General features: G+C 42.6%; 1 protein-coding gene across 1 annotated transcript in view; it reads right to left on the bottom strand.

Moving 5' to 3' along the window:
* Positions 1-18796, bottom strand: part of LOC126475430 (uncharacterized) — a 122924-nt gene extending 104128 nt beyond the window's left edge. The window contains exon 1 of the mRNA XM_050103280.1: positions 18536-18796. The gene's annotated coding sequence lies outside the window, so the exon portion shown is untranslated. The remainder of the gene's footprint in view (positions 1-18535) is intronic.
* Between the last annotated feature and the right edge of the window lie 3701 nt (positions 18797-22497).

Genomic DNA, 22497 nt, shown 5'->3' on the forward strand with positions numbered 1-22497 from the left:
GCGGAAGGACCACAAAAAACAAATAATAGGAAAAACAGATGGCAGAATGAGATTCGTAGGAAGGTCCTCGAGGAAATGTAACTCATCCACGAGAGAAGTGGCTTACAAGGCGCTTATTCGACCGAGTCTTGAGTACTGTTAATCAGTCTGAGACTCTTATCAGTTAGGACTGGTTGAAGAGATAGATAAGATCTAAAGAAAAGAGGCACGTTTCATCGCTGGGTCTTTTAGTCGTCGCAAGAGCGTGACAGAAATGCTCAACAAACTGCAGTGGCAGACGTTGCAAGAAAGGTATTATGTAGCAGGGAGAGGTTTACCATGAGCATTTCGAGTGAACACTTTCCGGAAAGAGTCGGACAGCATAGCCGTGAGGGATTAGCCGAGCGGTCTAGGGCGCTGCAGTCATGGACTGTGCGGCTGGTCCCGGTGGAGGTTCGAGTCCTCCCTCGAGCATGGGTGTGTGTGTTTGTCCTTAGGATAATTTAATTAAAATAGTGTGTAAGCTTAGGGACTGATGACCCATAAGATTTCACACATATTTGAACATTTTTTTTCGGACAGCATATTACTTCCTCCCACATACGTATCACGAAATGACCAAGACGAGAAAATTCGAGAAATTACACAGGACTACCCATAATCATTCTACCTGCGTGCCGTTCGCACCTGGGAGGCGGGCGGTGATGCCAGAAGTACCCTCCGCCACACACCGTTCTTCTGTCACAGCAGACGGTGCAGCAGCCTCACAACCGAAACTTTTGTCCCGTATCTCTATTTCCTCATCCAGCATGGCCATTGCATCAACCGTATCAGGCAAAATTCCACATAGCAAACTCGATGACAGGTATAGTTGTTGGTCGTCTTGCGGTCCTACAGATGAAGCATTCGACAGTGGAATGTAACGGAGATTCTTTCCAAGCAGCAATAAACTTCTCTCGGAGGTGGATGCTGGTAAAAACGACCTCGTATCGGCGAAAATAAATTCTTCAGGCAATCATGGCTCAGCTGTCCTGTTAAAATATATTTAATTCCGAGTGACAGAAGGTCAGAATGAAGGCCAAATAAAGAATTAATTGATGTCAACAGTTCTCTCTAGAATGACAGAAGTTGTTTTCTGTTGCCAACCTACATTCTTACAGCAAAAATACATTTTACCGAGGATCGTTTTCGAGAGCTGCTCGTCAATTCCGTAACCGGTCGCTAATGTCTTTTTGTCGACCATTCTACGAGTATTTAGAATGTCAGATGGGTCATTAACAACTCGAAAGAAATCTGCCCCCTGCTCTTCTTCTGGCAACAGATAACAAACTGTCTGTGCAGTGGTATTTGAAAAATGTTGCAGAGCTAGATATACAGGTTGGCGGTCTCTACCTTTAACCCTGAGGTGAAATTGTGACAGTTCGGTGCACATTTTAATTTCTGCTTTATTTATTGACAGCAGCTTCTCCTTTGTCGCGTTTGCAATTACTTCCCCGCCGGAATGCTTTATGCTGCCGTCAATAAAGTCGCTGCAAAGTATTCCATCACTTTTCGGGAGTGCATCAGGGGTATTATTAACTCTTGTACCGATATTTTGACTGACAACTTTGGAGCCATATTCAAGGTGCAGTAATCTGTTTGAGTAAGGGACGTCTTAAAATATCCACACCCTTTTCGCAGAGTCCTGTCGATGCGGAGAAAATGAACTGAGGTGATCAAAATGCAGGTCGTTCCATATACATCGATTTTTCGGTCCAAGATCAGGAACGACTTGGACAACACGAGCTACCCAGTTTAGCAACGTTGCTGTCATCTGAATGTCAAGCTCATAAAATATCGACTGTTTCCATCCAGAACAAAGTCTACGATCCAAAGAACAAGCACGTTACTATGAGGGCCAACAACACGATCTTGTGCTTCAACAAATGTCACATTTCCATCGACGTTCATTTCGTCAGAGGCACCATATGCACACGCTCGATGTCAGAAAATACCTGTCCCTTAGCTTCCGTCAAATTCAAAATATCACTCAACCGTCTAGTGCTACAATGGAACGAGAACCATCATTTTAAGGTTGAAATTCCAGTGGTGAAAAATCGATTTTGTTCCTTAAAAAAGTACGTCACTTTTTAGAGATAGCCTGAAGTGTCACGGATTTGCGTATGTCCTCTCTCTTCTACTTGGTTTAATTGTTTCTAGAGAAGAAACAGCTGATTTTCAGAGAAAATTTTCTTCAAAACATCCACTTTATTAGATTATTTGTAGTCAATTGAGTCTGCGATCGAGATAAACGGCCTCCAGTTTCTCTGTCAAAAGTCTTCCTTTTCAAAACATTGTACACAGTTTTGAGCTTTTTATTCCTGTGCTCTAATACTTTCACTACATTCCTGAGCTGATGCATTATTCATTTTCTAGGTTCGGTAAATTAGTTAACATTGATTGATCGACTACAAGTCTCTTGAGTGTCAGGTTCTCAACCGTTTCCAGTGCCCTTTTCGGACTTGCTGTCGCCTGAAGCATGTCATCCCTGCCCTGCTTTCCTGGAATTGTATTTCATCATTTGTACAAAACTTGGAAAGGACTGCCAGATCCACACACGGTAATGCATATATTTCAAAACTTTTCTGGCGCTTATGTCCAACAGCTATTCTCGCAAGATCCGTACCTAATCGTCTGATTTAAAAGGCCGTAAGCAAACAGCAAAATTTGACGCATTAACGTGGTCTTTTAGGTAACACCTCTCGGTCCACACTCTTTGAAGCTGTGTGTCCCTGTGGAACTGATGGTAGGTAATTCCAGTTCGCTTCGGTTTCCTGCTGAAAAAGAAGAAACCGTTGACTGCATTCCCAGACATTTTTGTCGTAAACAGGAATAAACTTTCCTACTTGCGCGCTCACACAGACACACACACACACACACACACACACACACACACACACACACACACACACAAAGACAACTTCTCGTGATGACCGTAAAGCTGCTATAGCCACGCCCTTCGACACGGCTTCATGCGCAGAACAACTATTTTCTCACTCAGTCTGCCCATTCCATTCGGACCACCTCTATAAAAATATTTTGAAGATGCAGTGAAAACAATTCCTTTAAAAATACTTGTAATGCAAGCACAGTCAACTCTGCTAAGAGAAATGAATCACCTTGTCTTTTATTTTTAATTAACACACCGCCATTTGACTAGATTGCTGTTTATTTAATTACGGCCCAGGTTCCACCCTTTTATGCCATTTTCAAGTGACTGAGTTTATGTCATTAACATATATTGCAGGACGTCAAGCTCAGAATTGATGTCCTACAATATATAAACATCAAAAAAGTTTTGCAATACCTCGCTTCCGAGATCCTGTACAGAAAATTGAAATAGAGATCAAATAAATATCATTTCTACCCTTTTTATTGCTCACGAAAACCACACATTGCATGTTGTACCACCATACAGCGAGACCTTCAGAGGTGGTGGTCCAGATTGCTGTACACACCGGTGCCTCTAATACCCACTAGCACGTCCTCTTGCATTGCTGCATGCCTGTTTTCGACGTGACGTACTATCCACTAGTTCATCAAGGCACTGTTGGTCCAGATTGCCCACTCCTCAACGGTGATTCGACGTAGATCCCTCAGAGTGCTTGGTGGGTCACGTCGTCCATAAACAGCCTTTTTCAGTCAATCCCAGGCATGTTCGATGGATTTCATGTCTGGAGAACATCCTGGCCACTCTAAGAGAGATGTCGTTATCCTGAAGGAAATCACTCACAAGATGTGCACGATGAGGGCGTGGATTGTCCTCCATGAAGACGATATGGTTGCACTATCGGTCAGAGGACAACATTCATGTATCGTACAGCCGTTACGGCGCCTTCTATGACCACCGACGGCGAACGTGGGTCTCACACAATGTCACCCCAAAACAGTAGGGAACCTCCATCTTGCTGCACTCGCTGGATTGTGTGTCTAAGGCGTTGTGCCCAACCGGGTTGCCTCCAAACACGTCTCCGACGACTGTCTGGTTGAAGACATGTGCGATGTGCGACACTCATCGGTGAAGAGAACGTGATGCCAGTCCTGAGCGGTCCATTCGGCATAAGGAAACGGGTGCTATTCATTTGTTATAATGTTGTTCTACCAAGAACCGACGGAAGATTCTGTTAACATGACAGATCCCGTCTCTCTGCGTCTCCTGCATGTCCGAACAACATCGGTTTTTTCTTTCTTTTTTCTTTTTTTTTCCACTCCGAGACGCCTGGTCACTTCCCTTATTGAGAATCCTTCGTGGCACAAAGTAACAATGCGGAAGCGATCGAACCGCGGTATTGACCGTCTAGGCATGGTTACACTACAGGCAACACGAGCCGTTTACCTCCTTTCTGGTGGAATGACTATAACTGGTCGGCTGTCGGACCCCCTCCGTCTAATAGGCGCTGTTCATGCATGGTTGTTTACATCTTTGGGTGGGTTTACTGACCTCTCTGAATGTCAAAGGGACTGTGTCTGTGATACAATATCCACAGCCAACGTCTATTTTCAGGAGTCGGGGAACTGTGGTGATGCAAAGCTTTTTTTGATGTGTGTATGTTAATGACATAAACTCAGTCACTTGAAACTGGCATAAAAGGCATAACAGGCCGAAACCTGGGTCGTAATTAAAGAAACAACAGTACAGTCAAATGGCGGTATGTTCATTTAAAATTATTGTATGACTGTTCTTCAGCAATATGAAAAGCTGTTCACTTCGCTATGAACGTATTACTCGAAATATACGTACAAAGTAATTATATTTTCAAAGTACGTACAATGCAGTGGAGTTCAAGAAACGTCAATGCTAGCAGATCCTGAGTCCATATGCATTTTACTGAATAGTATATTTTACTAAGAAGGATTAGTGGCTCTCGCCAGAAGGGGTTACGTCCATGTGGCCACATATTCCTCAATGGGCACCGTCTGAGGTTATTACGGTGATCAGAAGGTCAGATTCGCCCTTATCGAAAGACCACAGTTTGTCTCCAGTTGTAAAGAGTATCTCTTGCTTCCCGTTCCCTACAAAGATGAGATACAGCCTGCAAACAGCTTCATGAAATGAGCCATGTGCGTTCACTGTCCGATGCAACAAGTATCTGTCGATCTAAAGTTTTATCGTAATAAGAGAATGATAATAATAATACCGTAATAATAACAATAATAATAATAATAATGGGTCTAATAATGGTTATAATAATGACGGACAGTTTTATCATCGGAATTTAATCGCATTGCTTGCTTTTTCAGGAGGAGCAGGCTTCAAATTCACTTCCGACAACCGTCTCTAAGATTGTCCATGGTTATCCTAAAACTCTTCCAGCGATTGAAAGTATTCTCTGGTAAGGGCACAGGTTTCCCATCGTCTTACACTTCGAAACTGTGCTCCGCCCCTAATGCTATTAACGTGGTATTTCTTCTCCCCTAACGTTATCAACGTGGTATTTCTACATGGCATTACTTCTAAGCTTCATTCCGAGGTACAAATGGATAGAAGGATATTATTTTTGGTACCAATTACGTACTTAGTAAAGTATTATAGTTTCAAGTAAACCACCAAACCAGCTTCTGTGGAAGTCTGTAGTGGCAGAAAAAGTGATCAATTAGCACCAGTTTTCAAAATGAACAGTAGTAACAACGCTGCTGAAGTTCACCAGCGCACGGCGCAGTGTTAGCTTACGGAACAGTTAGAGCCAAACCCGTTTCGGATCTCAGCTGCTGGTACCAACAGACCCGAAAGTCTCCACACTCCTGTGATAACGGATTGGAGGCTACGATAGTGTTGCATAATTGATAGCTACCAGAAGTCGCAACTTCCATGATGAGAATGTTGTAACTGATTTCGATTTCGAAGCGTACAGGGGAAAATATCGTGAAGATTCTGCCTTACCCTTCTCTATCCTTTTTTATTTCTTACAGAGTCACGTATCAGTATGTCCTGCAATTTATTCGCTTAGCAACTTGTCTTCGGGCTAGAAAATTAGGAAATTACACAGTTCTTCTTATACGAAATTAAGCTACTTCCATAACTTGTGGATGTTAGTTGTAGTTGCTTTGTAAAACACGTATAATATTTTACTACGAAATACACGGTATTCAAAAGGATTGTTCTCAAATTATTTATCTAGATACCGGTCCTAGAATTGTCAAAACCTGCCAGGTAACCTGTAACGACATTTACTCCGACAACTGAAGTAACTATAGCAATCACGAAATTGTTTCCCAATTGAGATAATAACTGTTATTAACTGACAAATTCGTGACTTCAGTCTCACATGTGAAAAATAGAGCGTGTACTGTTACTGTTTGTTAGGGAGAAAACACAGAAAGTTACTTGAATTTGAGTAGATGCATTACGATCCTTATACATGGCCAATTTATATTAATGTGACCACCGTCTGTGTTCGAGGTCAATGTGCAGTAACCACTCACAGATAGATGGTAGATGGCAGCACTGGCAGTGGAGGGTGTATAAAGCATGTGGGGATAGATCGGAACACAGTGCAGTCGTTGTCGTAATGCGGAAACGCAGCCAGTATCTTATGTCCAAGCCATGTGTGTAATTATTTCCGAAACTGCTACGTTTCTAAACTGTTCGCGTGCCGCCGTGGTGAAAGTACTGTGCATGGCAAAACGTGGCAAAACGGCACTATCCAAAACCGGTGTCGAGGCAACTGTGGTACACCACGGGCCAGATGACTGTGGTGAACGGCGACTGCGGAGGGGCGAAAAGATATGCACCTGCTGAATAACTAACCGGCGAGATGAGTATAGGGGCTACCAACAGTGTCTTCTGAACAACCATTCAGCGAACGTTGCTGCGTATGGGCATCCGCACCTCGTTTATGCAGCCACGCTGACTGCTGTTCACTGGCGACCAAGATGGAAATTGCACGCCAGTGCCGCATCTGAACGTCCACCGAGTGACGACAGGTGGCCTTTTCAGATGAATCACGTTTTATGCTCCATCGGAATTATTTCCTTATGGCCGTTGGCGTGTAAGGCGTGAAACGTGTAAAAGCAAACACCCTGCAACCAGGAGGGAGAGTGTTATACCGGAGCCAAGGTAGCCCCTGAGGGCCGGCAACCAATACTACACCACAGAGGACGGGGTTGTCTATGTCCGAGGCGTACCAAAAGCCCATGGTAAACTCATGCTATCTACATACAAGATAATGGAAACAGACATTCGAAGTACTACTTCCTGCAGGGGGAGCTGGAGCCACGGCCTGCAGGAAGTATCACTACGCCAAAACCTGATTGGTTGGAGACAGCTATTTAGGGGTTAGATCCAGCCCCGAAGTTCACTCCGGATGCCGACATCGTGGTCTGCAAGCGCTGAAGATTACGTCTTCGTCTCTGAATTGGACTTTTACTAGTGTGTGTGTATTACCACGAACCTTTGCGGAAAATTAGAAGTAAACTTTTGTTTGCCTCAATTAGGAGACTTTTACTGGCATCGTTATTGTTACCTTTCTTTTGTTGGTCAGTCATCAGCCTTGTAAACATACATAAATAAAAGTTGTGTTTGTGAAAAACTGCGAATTGTCAGTCACTACAGAGGGGGTTGGAGAATGTTTCCGTGGTATTCCCTGGTTGATTTCGTCATTCTGGAAGGCATAATGAATCAACACAACTATGTGTCTATCCTTGGGGATCATGTCCACCCTTGGATGCAGTTTGTTTTCGCTCGGCACAATGGCATCTACAAGCAGGACAGTACAACGTGCTACACAGCTTTCCGTGTACGTATCGTATTTTGAAGAGCACGTTTACCATACTCTCCTGGCCACCAAACTCCCCGGATTTAAACCAAATCGAGAAACTGTGGGACAACCTCGTTCGGGGTGTTCGCGCCATGGATCCTCAACCGAGAAACCTAGTGCAGCTGGCCACGACATTAGAGTCGGCATGGCTCCACATCCATATCGGCTCTTTACAGAACCTCTTTGACTCTCTTGCTGAATGTCTCGTTCTCCAGAAGATAGTTATTCAGGCTTTTGATAGGTGATCACATTAATGCTACAGGTGAGTTCAGAACGTTACTTTTAATGCTGGTCTTCTTCTTCTTCTTCTTCCTCTTCTTGCGTTACGGCCTCTGTAGGACCACGGGTAGCCCCTTCTTCTTCTCCCAGAATCTCTTCATCTTCTTCCGAGATCTTCAGTGTCCTTTTTTCCTGTCGGCTCCACTGGTGACACTCTAATCTTTTCCTGTATTCTTCTCAGTCGTTGATCTCCGGCATATTGATCGGTGTATATTTGTTCCTCCAATTTTCCTTTCTTTTGACCTTGATCCCCAATTCCAACCAGTCCTTCCAAAGTTCAACAACCCACTTGGTTCCTGTCTTTCCCCTTGTCCTCCCTGTTGTTTCCCACACTCTCTTCGTCTTTCTGTCCATACTCATTCTAACTACATGTCCAGCAAACCTTGCCCTTTTGAGTCTTGTTTCCCTGGATATTGTTCTCATATTCCGGTACAATTCTTCCCTAAACCTTCGCATCCACTGCTCTCCACCTCTTTTGGGACCTACTATTTTTCTCAGTATTTTTCTCTCTTATTTCTTTAGTTGTTCTGCCCCATTTCTTCCTAGTGTCATCGTCTCAGCAGCATATAATACTACATTCCTCACCGTTGCCTTGTAGTGGCTTATCTTTGCCTCTGTGGATATATTCTTTTTATTATATACCTGTCTCGTCATACAGAAGGCTGACCTCATCTTCTTTATTCTCTCTGCTATTCTCTCCTTGCTCCTGTTCCTTCCAGTTATAAATTCTTCCTGATACTTAAATTTGTCCACCATTTGCACAGTGATTTCCAGTGTTTCCCACTCTGCAGTGGTATTTAATGTCTTTGTCTTGTTATAGGCGATCCTCAGTCCCACCTTTCTGGCTACCTTACTTAAGTTGTCGAATTGAGTCTTCGCGTTTTCTTCCGTCTCAGTTACTATTGCTAGGTCGTCTGCAAAGGCTAGGGAGTCCACGTGAGCCCTGTTGTCCTTTTTGTCCCCCACATGGGTCTTTGGTATTCCCATTTCCTCGTTTATTGCTCTCCACTGCCTGATCACTTCGTCCACTGTTATGTTGAACAACAGTAGTGACAATCAATCTCCCTGTTTAACACCAGTCTTGATCTCAAATTCTTCTGACAGTGCTCCTCTGCATCTCACGGTTGCTTTTGTATCTGTCAGAATTTCTTTTATGAGTTATTGTGTAGTTCCATCAAGTCCTCTGTTCTTCAGGATCCTAACAAGAGTGAAATCCACGAAGTTTATTACTGTCTTTTTGTTTTTTAAGGCCCTATCTTTTAGCAGCTACTTCAGGATAAATATCTGTTCTATACAACCTCTTCCCTTTCTGAAGCCCTCTTGGTAGTCGCCAACTGTACTTACTACCTGTTCCTCTACTCTCTTGAGCAATAGTTTTGACAGCACCTTGTATCCGACCTCTAGTAGCGATATTCCTCTGTAATTGTTTGCATCTCTCTTGTCCCCCTTCTTATGTATTGGTGCTACAATTCCATTCTTCCATCCCTCTGGCAACTTCTTTGTTCTCCAGATCTGGTGGATTATGTTGGCCATGTTGGCCATTGCTTTGTTGCCTCCCCGCTTTATCATCTCGGCTGCTATACCATCTCCTCCAGTTGCCTTATTATTCTTTAGATCGCTGGACTGTAAGTAAAGGTATAACTTTTACGTTTTACAAACTCTTACAACAGTGATGAAGAAGATCGCAAGTTGTACTTGCATATATAATAGGCTTTCGTGCTTCTAAAGAAGAATGATGGATGTTCTCACAAGTTGGATGATCTCCCAGCATCAACAGTCCGTAATGTAATTCTGGATTTAAAGTATTCACCATATGCATTCCTAATAAATTATATAGATGTTTGTTACCGTTTTGTTGTTTTAAAAGCCTACTAGCACTGTCTGGGGGACAGAAGCTCTCCCAGTATGTGAGCATTATTTGAATGAAAAATCCTTCAATTCGCCATATTGTTAAAAGTTGCAGGGAGAGAGATTAGTCCTCCCCGCACCGAACATCTCATGCACTCGTAACAAGGTTGTCAAAGACGTGTGTACTGTGGCTCCGTCTTGATGAAATGTATAAACTCGATCATCTACCGACAGTTGATCCAGATACGGTTTAAAAAGATTCTGGATGTATCAGCCAGCATTAATATTTGTGTGAAAGAATCTTGTTACTATGCGGACTTCAGAGTAATTTTGAGATGCATACTGGTGCATATTCTGTGAGTTAACATGCAGTGACAGGCTGAACTGTGTCTCATCTGAAGAAATGAAAATCTGAGCATACAAATTCCCTGATTCCGCTTCAGTCAGACGCCACTGCCAGAACTAAACACACCAACATACTTCTGAAGTCTTTAACTCATGCACAACAGTAAATTTGTAAGGATGCAGATGCAGGTCCCTTTCGATAATGTTGCAACACGACGACTTCTTAATTCCCATTTGCACAGATGAATGGTGTTGAGATTTCATAGGGTTATATTGGAGCCTTTCCTTCAATGGATAAATGTTTTCTTGTGTTCGAACTCTTTTCGAACAGTTGCGGCTTTCATTCGTTACCGAGACCTTTTCGCGCGATTTTGCCACTGTGTTGGGTTGCAAACTTTGACGGCGGTTTTGGCAAAACGCTTCCAGCCTTAAACTCTTGCAGAAACATTTACGCACACGTTTTCCACCAATTGTGCGCCACGAACGCTCGACAATGGACACGCGCTGTTTTACCGTGTACACCATTTTATGTCGCATTCAGCTGCTGCTTCTCTCACTCTCTCAAACGTAATGACACAGCGAAGTAGTCGGGACAGAGGGTGCGATAGATGCACTTGCGCAGACACGTGACAGCAGACGAATGCTGCATCGAAAACACGCTTTCCATCACATTTTCTGTGATGGGTAGTTCTCCTCTTCGTTAATAACTTATAGATATTTTTCGGGCGAGATTTATTTCGGTCGCCCTGTGTATACTGTTGGTTACTTGCTAGCGTTCTTCAAGACGAACCCTAAAAGGGTATCTGTAATCTTCTGTCTTAATAGTGTATCTCTGCAAACATTTCTCGATGTTTGGTGCCGCGGACTTCGAGAGTACTATGATTCGATAAACTCCTTAGGAGGAAGCCACGTTGACTGTTGCAAAAACTATTTCTTCACTGTTAAATGATAAGCTGACCTTTATCATGCAGCCATTTTGTAGAATGTAGGGACTATTAAGAACGTATACCGTCAGCAGTGTACGTCTCAGATTATTGTTATGTACTTAATGCTCATGTCATTCTTAATTGCAGTAATTGGATAACGGATGATAATCTGGTACGGTTGTCGCCTGAAAGCAATTAAAGGATTCAGTGCCAGAGAAAGTGGTTTCATCCCCAAGTCGATTGAATTGTAATTCTCAGTGAATCATTCACAATTGTGTACCGGACATTGGTTCGTTGTAAGTACTGTACTTATTTTTGTAGCCATCTTTTCACAGTCTGGGTTCGTAAGGCACTTTTTTGCTCAACATTGCTTATTTTATTATATACTTTTTGTCAGTACCTCCGGCATGAGTAATATTTAATCAGTTGCAAGTGAATCACATACATCAAAATTTGATTATTTTTGTGTCGGCCGCTGTGGCCGAGCGGTTCTAGGCGCTTCAGTCCGGAACCGCGCAGCTACTACGGTCGCAGGTTCGAACCATGCCTGGATGTGTGTGATGTCCGTAAATTAGTTAGGTTTAAGTAGTTCTAAGTCTAGGGGATTGATGACATATTTTAAGTCCCATAGCGCTTAGAGACATTTGAAGCATTTGAACTTTATTTTTGTGTCACCTGATTTCATTTGTTTCCTAAATAATGACGGTTTCCGAATTCCTCATTTCTGAACTACTCCTGTGCAGTTTTAGTTTGCGCACTTGCTATCGTCAGTATTAATACTACAGACATTAATAGTACAGAAGCTGTTTAAAGATTTAATCGTCACTCCGCAGTCAGTGGTCACCGATGAGGAGTTTGTTCAAATGTGTGTGAAATCTTATAGGACTTAACTGCTAAGGTCATCAGTCAGTAAGCTTACACACTACTTAACCTAAATTATCCTAAGGACAAACACACACACCCACGCCCGAGGGAGGACTCGAACCTCCGCCGGGATCAGCCGCACAGTCCATGACTGCAGCGCCTGAGACCGCTCGGCTAATCCCGCGCGGCGAGTTTGTTCCTGGTCGGTACAACGAGAACCAGTTCCGGCCATTGGTTCATTAGGATGCCGACTTGGTGAACACCTGTTGGCTCAAGGACACCTGTGGCGCTCTTCGTGAGCGCTTTTAACCCAAAAATTTGCAAATGCAGAGTACAGTTAACCCGGCCTTTGCGAAATGCAGTGTCTGTCCACAAATGGTCCATTAAGAAAGCCACTTTTGTTATTTTCATTAGAGAGATAACATATTCGAGTCGAGTATCATACGATGGGCTGCAGAGCAGGATCTGTAACCGCTTTGCACTCGTCTGTGAACCGTTCTTCAGCAGCAATGGCTTTAAGATTCGCTGACTTGTTTAAGAACAGGTATAGCAATTCGCTAGCACAGACAGCAAGGACTGGTTTCAGTAACTTTCGCAACAAGAATGATATACTAAAAATCTTGTGTGTAATTTACTTCCTTTAGTACAGGCGAATACCAGGACAACCCTTGCAACAGGATCGCTGTCCATCCTTTCCTCAAGCGGTCTTCTTCCTTACTAATATGGCGGTGCAGTATTTGATAGAAAACAAAACTCTTATAATGCGTAAATAAAAGTTATACAGTATTTAAAATTATTAACGAAATAAACAAACTTACAGTATAACATTGTGCTTTCTTAATGTATTCCCAATATATGGCATTAATTAAATTTATTTTTCTGTTGAATAAAACATATTTGTTGGCGTTATATTGGCAACGTTTGACTCGTATAACGTCCTCGAGCTATGCACGTCACGATTTGAGCAGTGCAGTTAAGAAATTCCACTCTGTTTTCTTCCAACCACTAAGCAATGGTCGTTGGTTTTTACGCATAACCATTATTGTACAAAATAGTATCGACTTTTTTTACCAGGATACGTGAACATCCTGTTCTATAAAACACTTTCACGATCACCTCAGATCGTTTTGCCTATCATCAGCGATTTTCACGGTCACCACAACAACCAACCACTAAGCAATGATCGTTGGGTTTTACGCATAACCATTATTGTACAAAAAAGTATCGGCCTTTTTTACCAGGATACGTGAACATCCTGTTCTCTAAAACACTTTCACGATCACCTCCGATCGTTTTTCCTATCACCAGCGATTTTCACAGTCGCCACAACACACTCCAATAAAAATCATCCGCCAGCCATCTGCTACATCAACTGCCACCGATCAGAATTGGCACATCATGGCTCATGGCTCCAAAAAAATCTGTTCCCGAGCTCTGCATGCACCATGGGTGATGTTTGTTTGCATTCTTCGTTTCTTAACAGACCATTAATTCGTTGATCTTTGCAAATGAGTGTAATGGAAGTTCTCAACAATAGTCGACAAGGGCGCTTAATGCCGTGTAGTAGCCGTAGAACTCAGTGGTCCCTATTAGTAAATACACAGCGAGAAGAGCTACGCGCTGAAGGTATATGAACAGTGAAAACCAGATAATCCAGAAACAAACCAGGTCTTTGTATGCACAGCGGTGAGATGATAAACATGTCATATGTCCCAGAATAAGAGACATGCTGCCCGCTATCCGACTTTTATTCGAGTAAGCAGCACATCAGATATGACACGGTGGTTCCGCCTCTTGCGACCCCACGCGGCAACTTTTCTCCTGGAAACTTACGTCGCCTCTTTCAATATACATGTAAGGACGGAGAAAAAATAGCAATCTCAAAAAATAGGAAATGTGGTGTAATGAAATTTCGGGAATACATTTGTCTAGGTAACGTTTGTATTAACATTGCAAGATCACAGGTAAATGTAAGGGCGAGATAATCCATTGCAAATGAGAAATGCTGGTGCATTAATGACTGGTATAACAGCCAGCAGCTGAACTCAAGCGAGCAAACGAACACGCATTGTGTTGTTCAGGTGCCGGATGTCAGTTTATGGGATTGAGTTCCATGACCGTTGCACTTGCTCGGTCAATAGAGGAACGGTTAATACTGGTTGTGTATGACACTAAATTTATCGTCCATTGATGTCTAATATGTGCTCGATTGGAGACAGATCTGGTGATCGACAGGGTAAGGAAACGTGCCCACATTCTCTAGAGCACGCTGAGTTACAACAGCGCTACGTGGGCGAACGTTATCCTGTTAGAAAGCACCGCCTGGAATGCTTTTCATAAATGGCAGCACAACAGGACGAATCACAAGACTGACGTACAGTTTTTCAGTCAGGGAGCGTGGGAAAACCACGAGAGTGCTCGTGCTGTCATACGAAATCTCACCCCAGACCATAACTTCAAGGTGTAGGTCCAGTGCATTTAGCATGGAGACAGATTGGTTGCGGAGCCTCGTCTGGCCCCCTATTAAGAAACACACGGCCATCACTGGCACCGAAGCAGAACCAGCTTTCATCAGAAAACACAACAGACCAACACCTTGCCCTCCAATGAGCTCTCGCTTGACACCACGGAAGTCGCAAATGGCGGTGGCTTGGGGTCAATTGAATGCACTTAACAGGACGTCTGTTTCGGATATGTCCTTGAAATAACCAATTTGTAACAGCTCGTTGTGTCACTGTGGTGCCAACTGCTGCTCAAGTTATTGTTGCAAATGCAGTACAATGCGACAGAGCCATAGCCGAACACGATGGATGGTCTTCCCCCTCGGTAGTGCTGCTTGGCCGTCCAAAGCCCAGTCTTCTAGCGACCGTAGGTTTTCATGACTACCCCTGCATCATGCACAGTGGCTACACTCCTGCCAATTATTTCTGCAGTATCGCAGATGGTACATCTAGCTTCTCGCTCCCTATTACGTGACTTCGTTCTATATCAGTGAGGTCTTGATAATGCTGTCTTTGCCATCTTAAAGGCATCCTTGGCTAACATCAACTCACCACTTCCAACCTCAAAGGTAACTAACGCTCACGACAGTTATAGTGTGCATTTAGAGCGAACCTGATATGCATCCCCATAGTGTCGCTACTAGCGCCGCACTTATGCGACTGGCGCGAAATTTAAATGGACATCTTTCAGACGTAGAAAATCGCTTACCAACTTTCGTTAATTTCGCGCAACTCCTTCTGGGTATTGTAATTTTTTCCCGTCTGTGTGTTTGCTGTTATTGATAGTTGTAGCAATCGAGATGTTAGCCACCGCCGCACCTGCGGCAGGGGCGTACTAACGTGCCCTCTTAGCAGTAGGAGATATTTAAAAGTGTTAAACATTTTTGAGTCGGTATTTAGCAACCATTAATTATCAAACCATTAATTAATCAGAGATATTATGCCACTACAGAAACCTACGAGAATTTATTCTTAAGTGCCTTCCCATATGTGGACAGGGATTTACGATCAGTCATCTTCTAGCTTTTCTTGGAGAGTGTTGCTATTTAGATATAGCACTTCAGCTCGCTAGACACAGGTCTCATAATAGACCGTGGAGCTGGTAGCCGCCTTCAGACTGTGTTTGGTAAAAGAAACAGGCTTAGTGAGGCCTAATCGAAGTCAATAAAGTGCGTTTTTTAAAATAGTTTTCCGTCCTAGGGTTCGCGGACTGTTGAAAAATAAATCAACAGGGGGTTTGCACTTCTTCGCGTTCAGTTTGAAGTTATAATGATACCAGGACACGGAATAATCCTATGCACACCATGGTGATTTCAATAATGTCCTAGTTCGTAGTTTCTGAATCTGGGTCGTTATTTCCGAAAGCTGTCTTTCCATATGGAAAGTCCGTCATCTTGAGATGGAGACGAGATGTACTACATACGAATTGACTGGGCGTCGTAATCTCTAAGCTTATGTAGGCGGTAGAAGCCATTGCTTCGGGATATAAATATTTAATAGCTGCTGGTACAGAAGGCGCATTTTCTCGGTAGTCGTTGAAGAAGTATAGCTCTTAAAATTGTCGATTATTTGCTTTCCGGTAAAGAGCACGCTTCTCTCGGAGCAAAGTAGATGCTTTTTTGTTTAGTTTTGCGTGAGTGATTTTTCAAATTCCGGGGATAAGACGTGTCGTTAAGTCTGTATATACCGAAGCTGAAATCTGAAATCAGCTCAGCAACCTCGCTATCAAGTGATCCCTAAACATAATGATATTATGTCATCCGATTGCTAACATTTGCGGTAGTAAATTGGGACTTCACTTGCAAAAACCATACCTTTATGATTTTTCACCAGAAAGGTGATATTTTCTTTACCACACGCGATATTTCCATACCCGCGTCGTTCGATAATCAGTTTGCCGTTTAAAAAGCTTATTTAAATTGCCGCAGTAACAATGAAATAATGATTGGAGTGGTTCATGTGTACTCACTATCACCATTTATGGTTTTTGGTAAAAATAGTTATCTATTTCGCAACACACAAGTGAAACACCAAGAATGCACACGTAAATTTTTAATAACAGTTGCAGTGGAACTGATAAATAGAAATAAAGAAAAGGAAAATTACTCCAATGTGTATCTATAAATTTTACAGAGTTTACGTTTCATTGTAACCTCCGAGGCGACTGATCCGATGACTATGAACTGTAGTCCTCTTTTATTTTCCTTGAGATTGTCTATGAAGTTTCTAGGCTTCAACTGAAGTCGGAGTATTGACACCGATGAACTTTTCCAGTCAACAAATCTGAATTCGGTTCCTTTCCGAAAATAATTAGATAGTTGTATGTCCTTTTTTTTAGTAATCTTGAGGGTCAAAACGAGGCTAGCGACCCTTATTAAGACTAATTTGTAAGCGTAGCAGTTCAGAAAATTGTTTCAAGTCCGCTGATAAACGTTTCCTAGCTAATCTTCGGAGGAATACGTTACGTAATTTGTGTGGCGTGCCGGACATTGCTGAGAGTCTGTGGATTCCGACCGCTTCGCGTCACGCCACGTCCTCTCCGAGAATGATACGGAGGAACATTTCGAAATGAAAGAAAAGTTTTTAAGTTGCGGCAAATATTAAAATTATGATGTAATTAATGAAACAGAAAAACCAATTTAGTGACCAATTTATTACCAAACAGCCAGCATCATTTTTACGTCGTGCCACTTAGAGGCGGATGCCTTCATGTCACTCAGAATGCTCTCCAATGAGTTTTTCAGGGAACCAGAAAGCTAAACTACTGTGGCTTACTTCGAAGGAAGACAAAGTTCTTTTCGCAGAACATTACTGCGAAAATTTAGGGAACCAGCATTTATAGCTGGCGGCGGAACAATTCTACTACCGCCAACGTACATTTCGCGTAAGGACAACGAAGATAAGATAATTAGAGCTCGTACGTAGGTATATAAACACTCGTTTTTTCTCTAGCTCCATGGAACTGGAAAGGAAGAGACCAATACTGATACAACGTACACTCCATCACGCACTATGCGGTGGCTTGCGGGGCATGCATGTAGATGTAGAATCAAGCGTAATTAGCGCTTCAGTCAAGTTAAACTGTTCTTGGAATCACTGATAACGCACGAAATAAGCTGAGAAACTAAACGACCAAACGGGGATAGTACACAATAGGTATACAGTCCTTCGAATGTCAAAAGGTAGAACATTTTGAACGAGAGACTACGTCGCCATTGTGAACGGAGGAATGGAGCCCTTGGTAATCTTTTTAGAACTGTTAGAATTGCTGAACGTAATGGTTAGAAGTGTTTTAGTAGAACTCTCATTGCTCAGTTTTTCTTTCTTAGCGGTACCGTTCTGACAAAGACTGCTATGAAACCTATCTGGATCCACTGTCAAACAGCTAAGCTCTCCATAAATCTCAGTCAACTATAACCAGAGACTTGGCCGAGCCTTATCAACAATGACGACTGCTTCTGTCTTGCCAAACAGACCAATGAAAAATCACTGGCTTCTCAGAGGTCATGAACAGATCTGAATGCGCAGAGATGTAATGAACGAACCATCCAATGTTTATTATTAGCTTTATTTGCTGCTGTGTGTGAAATTTCCTGGGAAGGACAGTTCTACTATACCGTTGCATGTCTTCGGTAAATCATTTCAGCTGAGGATATTTAACACTTTTTGTATGTTTGTAGAGCAAACAAAGAAACTGCAAAGAATATTACTAACCTAAGGCTGCTGTTTTTATGGACATCTACTGGAAAGCAGAGTACTTTACATAAGGTACTTGCAAGATACCTCAGGGTTGAAATTTAAAATGTCTCTACGTAGGCTGAGGCAGCCAAGACAGGCCACTCGTCATACATCCAGATTCAATAAACATATCGAGTTGCGGTTTTCGCCATATTACAGCGGACAATATAGTAACTTTCTTGGTGTTCGCAGGTAATTTCTGTCGTTCATAGTCGCCGAATTAACAAACACATACCTTAGGTTATGATTCTTGTGTTACCTGTACGCTTGAAGCCGATCAATCTGTGTTCTGCTGTTGTAGCAGTCAGATGACTTGCTCGTGAAGGTAGTGAGACAGTCAACGTTTGTCCGTCTCGGTGGATGAGCGGTCGGCGCTGCTGATTACTGAGCGAAAAGGCCTGTGTGCGATTCCCGTCCGGGTCGGAGATTTTCTTCGCTCGGGGACTGGGTGTTGTGTTGTCCTTACGTTCGTGTCGTTAGAAATGACGTTCCACTGGTGAGATCGCTGTATAGGCACAACCTGAAACAAAATAAATTGAATAAATAAATAAATAAATACACCCAAACCTCCAGATGTCAGACACTCAGATCGGTACCAAATGCTGAGTGTCGATAGAGTATCAACCAAAACTTCGATTCAGTCCGTGCTATGTGCTGTCGACAAGTAGAACGTGCGTAAACGATAATTAAAAGTAACACCAGAACCTCGGAGCACAGGAAAGGAGGGATAGTTTTGATGATCCCGCGTGGGTGAGTTGGTAGAACTTGTGGTCGTGGTGCCAAATGTCGCGCGCTCAAACAAAGCCCACTGTTGACAATATGTTTCAGCTGTTCACACGTGAAACTGTTACTTGGGAGAACATTTTCCTGATATGTAAACGGATTTTTCGGAGTTTTTAGCAACGTTCTTTTGGCAGTCTGCTTTCGCTTCGATGGTTGAAAGTAGCAAACTTATAGAATTCATTTGTACAGATAGGTGTGGTGCTCTGTCAGACATGTGCTGCAGAACAGACACCACTCGTGATGAAGCAGCTAGTGCATTTTTAGTTTCACTGAATAAACACAAACAATCGCATTAGCAGAATAAAGTAGCACTTGCATCACACATGAGGAACTGTTAATAGTCCAATATAACACCTTCAGCGCGTAAAAATAACAATAAAAAATTGTAATTTTTTTCATTTTGTTCGATGTAGTTCGTTGCGTTTGGTCTGGGCAGACCTCACAAGACATCCGTTCAAGTTGATCGTTGATTCCTTGACTCAGTTTTTTTTAGTACAGAGAGCATGCAGCGCACTTTTTTTAAAAAAAATCTCATGTTGTTCCATTTTGTTCGTTGCATCTGCTCGGTGTGGACGTCGTAAGACATCCGCTGAATTCGTCGTTGATCCATTAACTCAGTTTTTTTTATTACAGAGGGCAGCTAACCCTCTGACCGAAGATGCTGAGCAACCGTGCCGGCTCTGACCGAAAACGCTGAGCTACTGTGCCGGCTTCATTGGGGTACGAACCCAGTACCCCTGGTACGAAGACCGAACGCTCTACCAAATTCCCAACGGAGGCTACACGTATTAACAATAGTTATGCTTTTCCTGTCCACCGTAGTTCTGACGTTAAATTTGATTAACTTTGCGCCAGTTCTACTCGATAAGAGCACACAGTACAAACTAAATCGGAGTTTTGGTTGATACTCTATCTACATACAACGTTTGGAATCGATCTGACTGTCTGACATATAGAGGATTGGGTGTCAGTCGAAAAAGTGAGTATTGTTTGCGACGAAAGGCGCCAAACTATTAGAGCAGCGGTGAGGATGTACGCTGAAGAGCATCCAGATCGTGCCAAGCACACACGATCTGTTGTTGCACACATTATAAAAAAAGCCGTTCTAGAAACTAGAAGTGGGGAGAATAAAATACGCAATGTAAAAAGAAGAGAAATTGGTGATGGAAATGAAACTAACATTTTAACATCAACAACGCACAGTGCAAATGTCATTAAGAGGCATTTGGGAAGTAGGAGAGGGATCAAGCAAACGAGAGTTCCGTGAACATTCCGTTCCATCGCATTTCATCCTCTTCGCATTTCGCTGCATCTAGAAATGTGTTCCAAAATTGGTTACAATTTTCTGACTGTTACATACCTAAAGTGCAATATGACGCGACACATTTACGCAAAATTTTGTTTAAAACGGAAGCAGCAGCTACAAACCACGGGCAAGTAAATCTTCGCAGTATACTCTAACCGTCAGTTGAAAATCCACACTGACTCAAAGAAGTTGATAAAACTAACTCTCTTGGTCTGTCAGCATTTGATGCATCGGTTTCATGACCCACGTAATTGTTCCCTGTTTTATTGACGGGACTTTAAATACATTCAAGTATCTCGAGTTTCTGAGGCGTGCTGACACCGCAGTTATCCGAAGACATCCCACTGGACATTAGACACTCAGTGTGGTACCAACATGACAGATGTCCGTCTCATTCCGCACTCTTACTGACATACCCTCTTAAAGCAGCATTTGTTGCAGAGAACTGTAACTATCGTTAGTAAACACAGAATGGTCTGGACACTCATTAGCACTTCTGTACTTTTATCTGTGTTGAAATTAAAACAAGAGGTCTATTAAGAAATAATTATCAGTGTCGAGTATTTTGTCCCCAGAATCATTGTAAAGCGTGCAGCAATGCTCAAGATAAATATTTTGAGTACTTGGTCTGACAGCCGTGATAATAGACACAGGACCCGTTTCGTTTCATTTGGTCTAATAGAGCAGACGTCACTGGAACCTTTCCTCTTCACAGCGGGACGTTCGTTTGCGGAGGTGGTATCTTGATACTATTTGATTAAGCTCCATACATATTATGTCCTTTGAAGCGTTTTTCACATGCCACAGAAAAAAGTATAAAGTTGCATTAGAAAAAAAGCACACTCGTCATCGTAATTGGGTGACTATTAACGACAAAAATTACTTGCGAACGTCAAGAAATTCGCCGTATTGTAAACCCAATCTCGGTGTATTTGTTCACTCTGGACTTATTTCGGGTTTGTTTCAGCTGCCTCAACCTGCATAACTATATAAGTCGTATCCAGCTCCGCAGTCAAATTTTCAGTCACTGATCAGCGATGTTGTTGTCCGCAGCTCGTGGTCGTGCGGTAGCGTTCTCGCTTCACACGCCCGGGTTCGATTCCCGGCGGGGTTAGGGATTTTCTCTGCCTCGTGATGACTGGGTGTTGTGTGCTGTCCTTAGGTTAGTTAGGTTTAAGTAGTTCTAAGTTCTAGGGGACTGATGACCATAGATGTTAAGTCCCATAGTGCTCAGAGCCATTTGAACCAACCATCAGCGATGTTGTTTGCCAAGTTTTTTTTTTTTTTTTTTTTTTTTTTTTTTTTTTTTTTTTTTTTTTTTTTTTTTTTTTTTTTTGTAAGGTAGCTTTGTCATTAGTCGTAAGTGATTCGTTCTGATAAAGCAATTAAATTCGTGAATGTATTGAGGAAAAATCATGTGCACCAGCGAAAATTTGTCGAATACGGTGCGAAATCGAACCAAGAACTTTACGAATATAATACTAGTTCGCTACATGTTCAGCTACCGTCGAATCTTATCAGTTGATGGAAAAGTTTTTTGATTAACGGCGTCCGGAAATCTTCTGATCTGTAAAATCCATTGTTTAGAGTTTTGTTAAGAATTACGACGAACTACTTACTGTAGGAAACTGAGGTCCAAGCGCTGACCTATAAATCCTATAAGTATGAGGGAAATCGAAGAGGGCAGAGCAGTCAGTGAGGTATCCTTGTAGAACAACTGCAAAGCTTCCTCAGACATAATTAACGGCTCTGGTCCGACATCAAAGATCGACGGAGCAGCATGCTGACCGCACACCCTTCTATTAATGCCAAGTGTTTGTGCCTGAAGTGGAGGCTGAATCAGCGGTTTTCTGTAAGTCAGTGTCCTACATGAACCGTATAGCGAGAATACTTCCTTTGGCCTTTGCTCGCAGCTCTGCCATTCTCTTTTCAATTACTACAACCAGTATTCTAAAAATAAAAACAGAAATTAACAAGGAAGAACACGTCTGCTCCTAACATCAACAAGTCTGCGAGTAAAGGCATCATTAAAGAACGCACCGAAGGTTGATAAAAGGCTATCAGTCACGCTCCCCTTCGTGCTTACTAGAGCAGAACACGTGCTACAGCTAGTGAAGCGATGTACAACTCTA

This window comes from Schistocerca serialis, chromosome 4 (assembly GCF_023864345.2).
Source record: "Schistocerca serialis cubense isolate TAMUIC-IGC-003099 chromosome 4, iqSchSeri2.2, whole genome shotgun sequence".
NCBI classification, from domain to species: Eukaryota; Metazoa; Arthropoda; class Insecta; order Orthoptera; family Acrididae; genus Schistocerca; species Schistocerca serialis.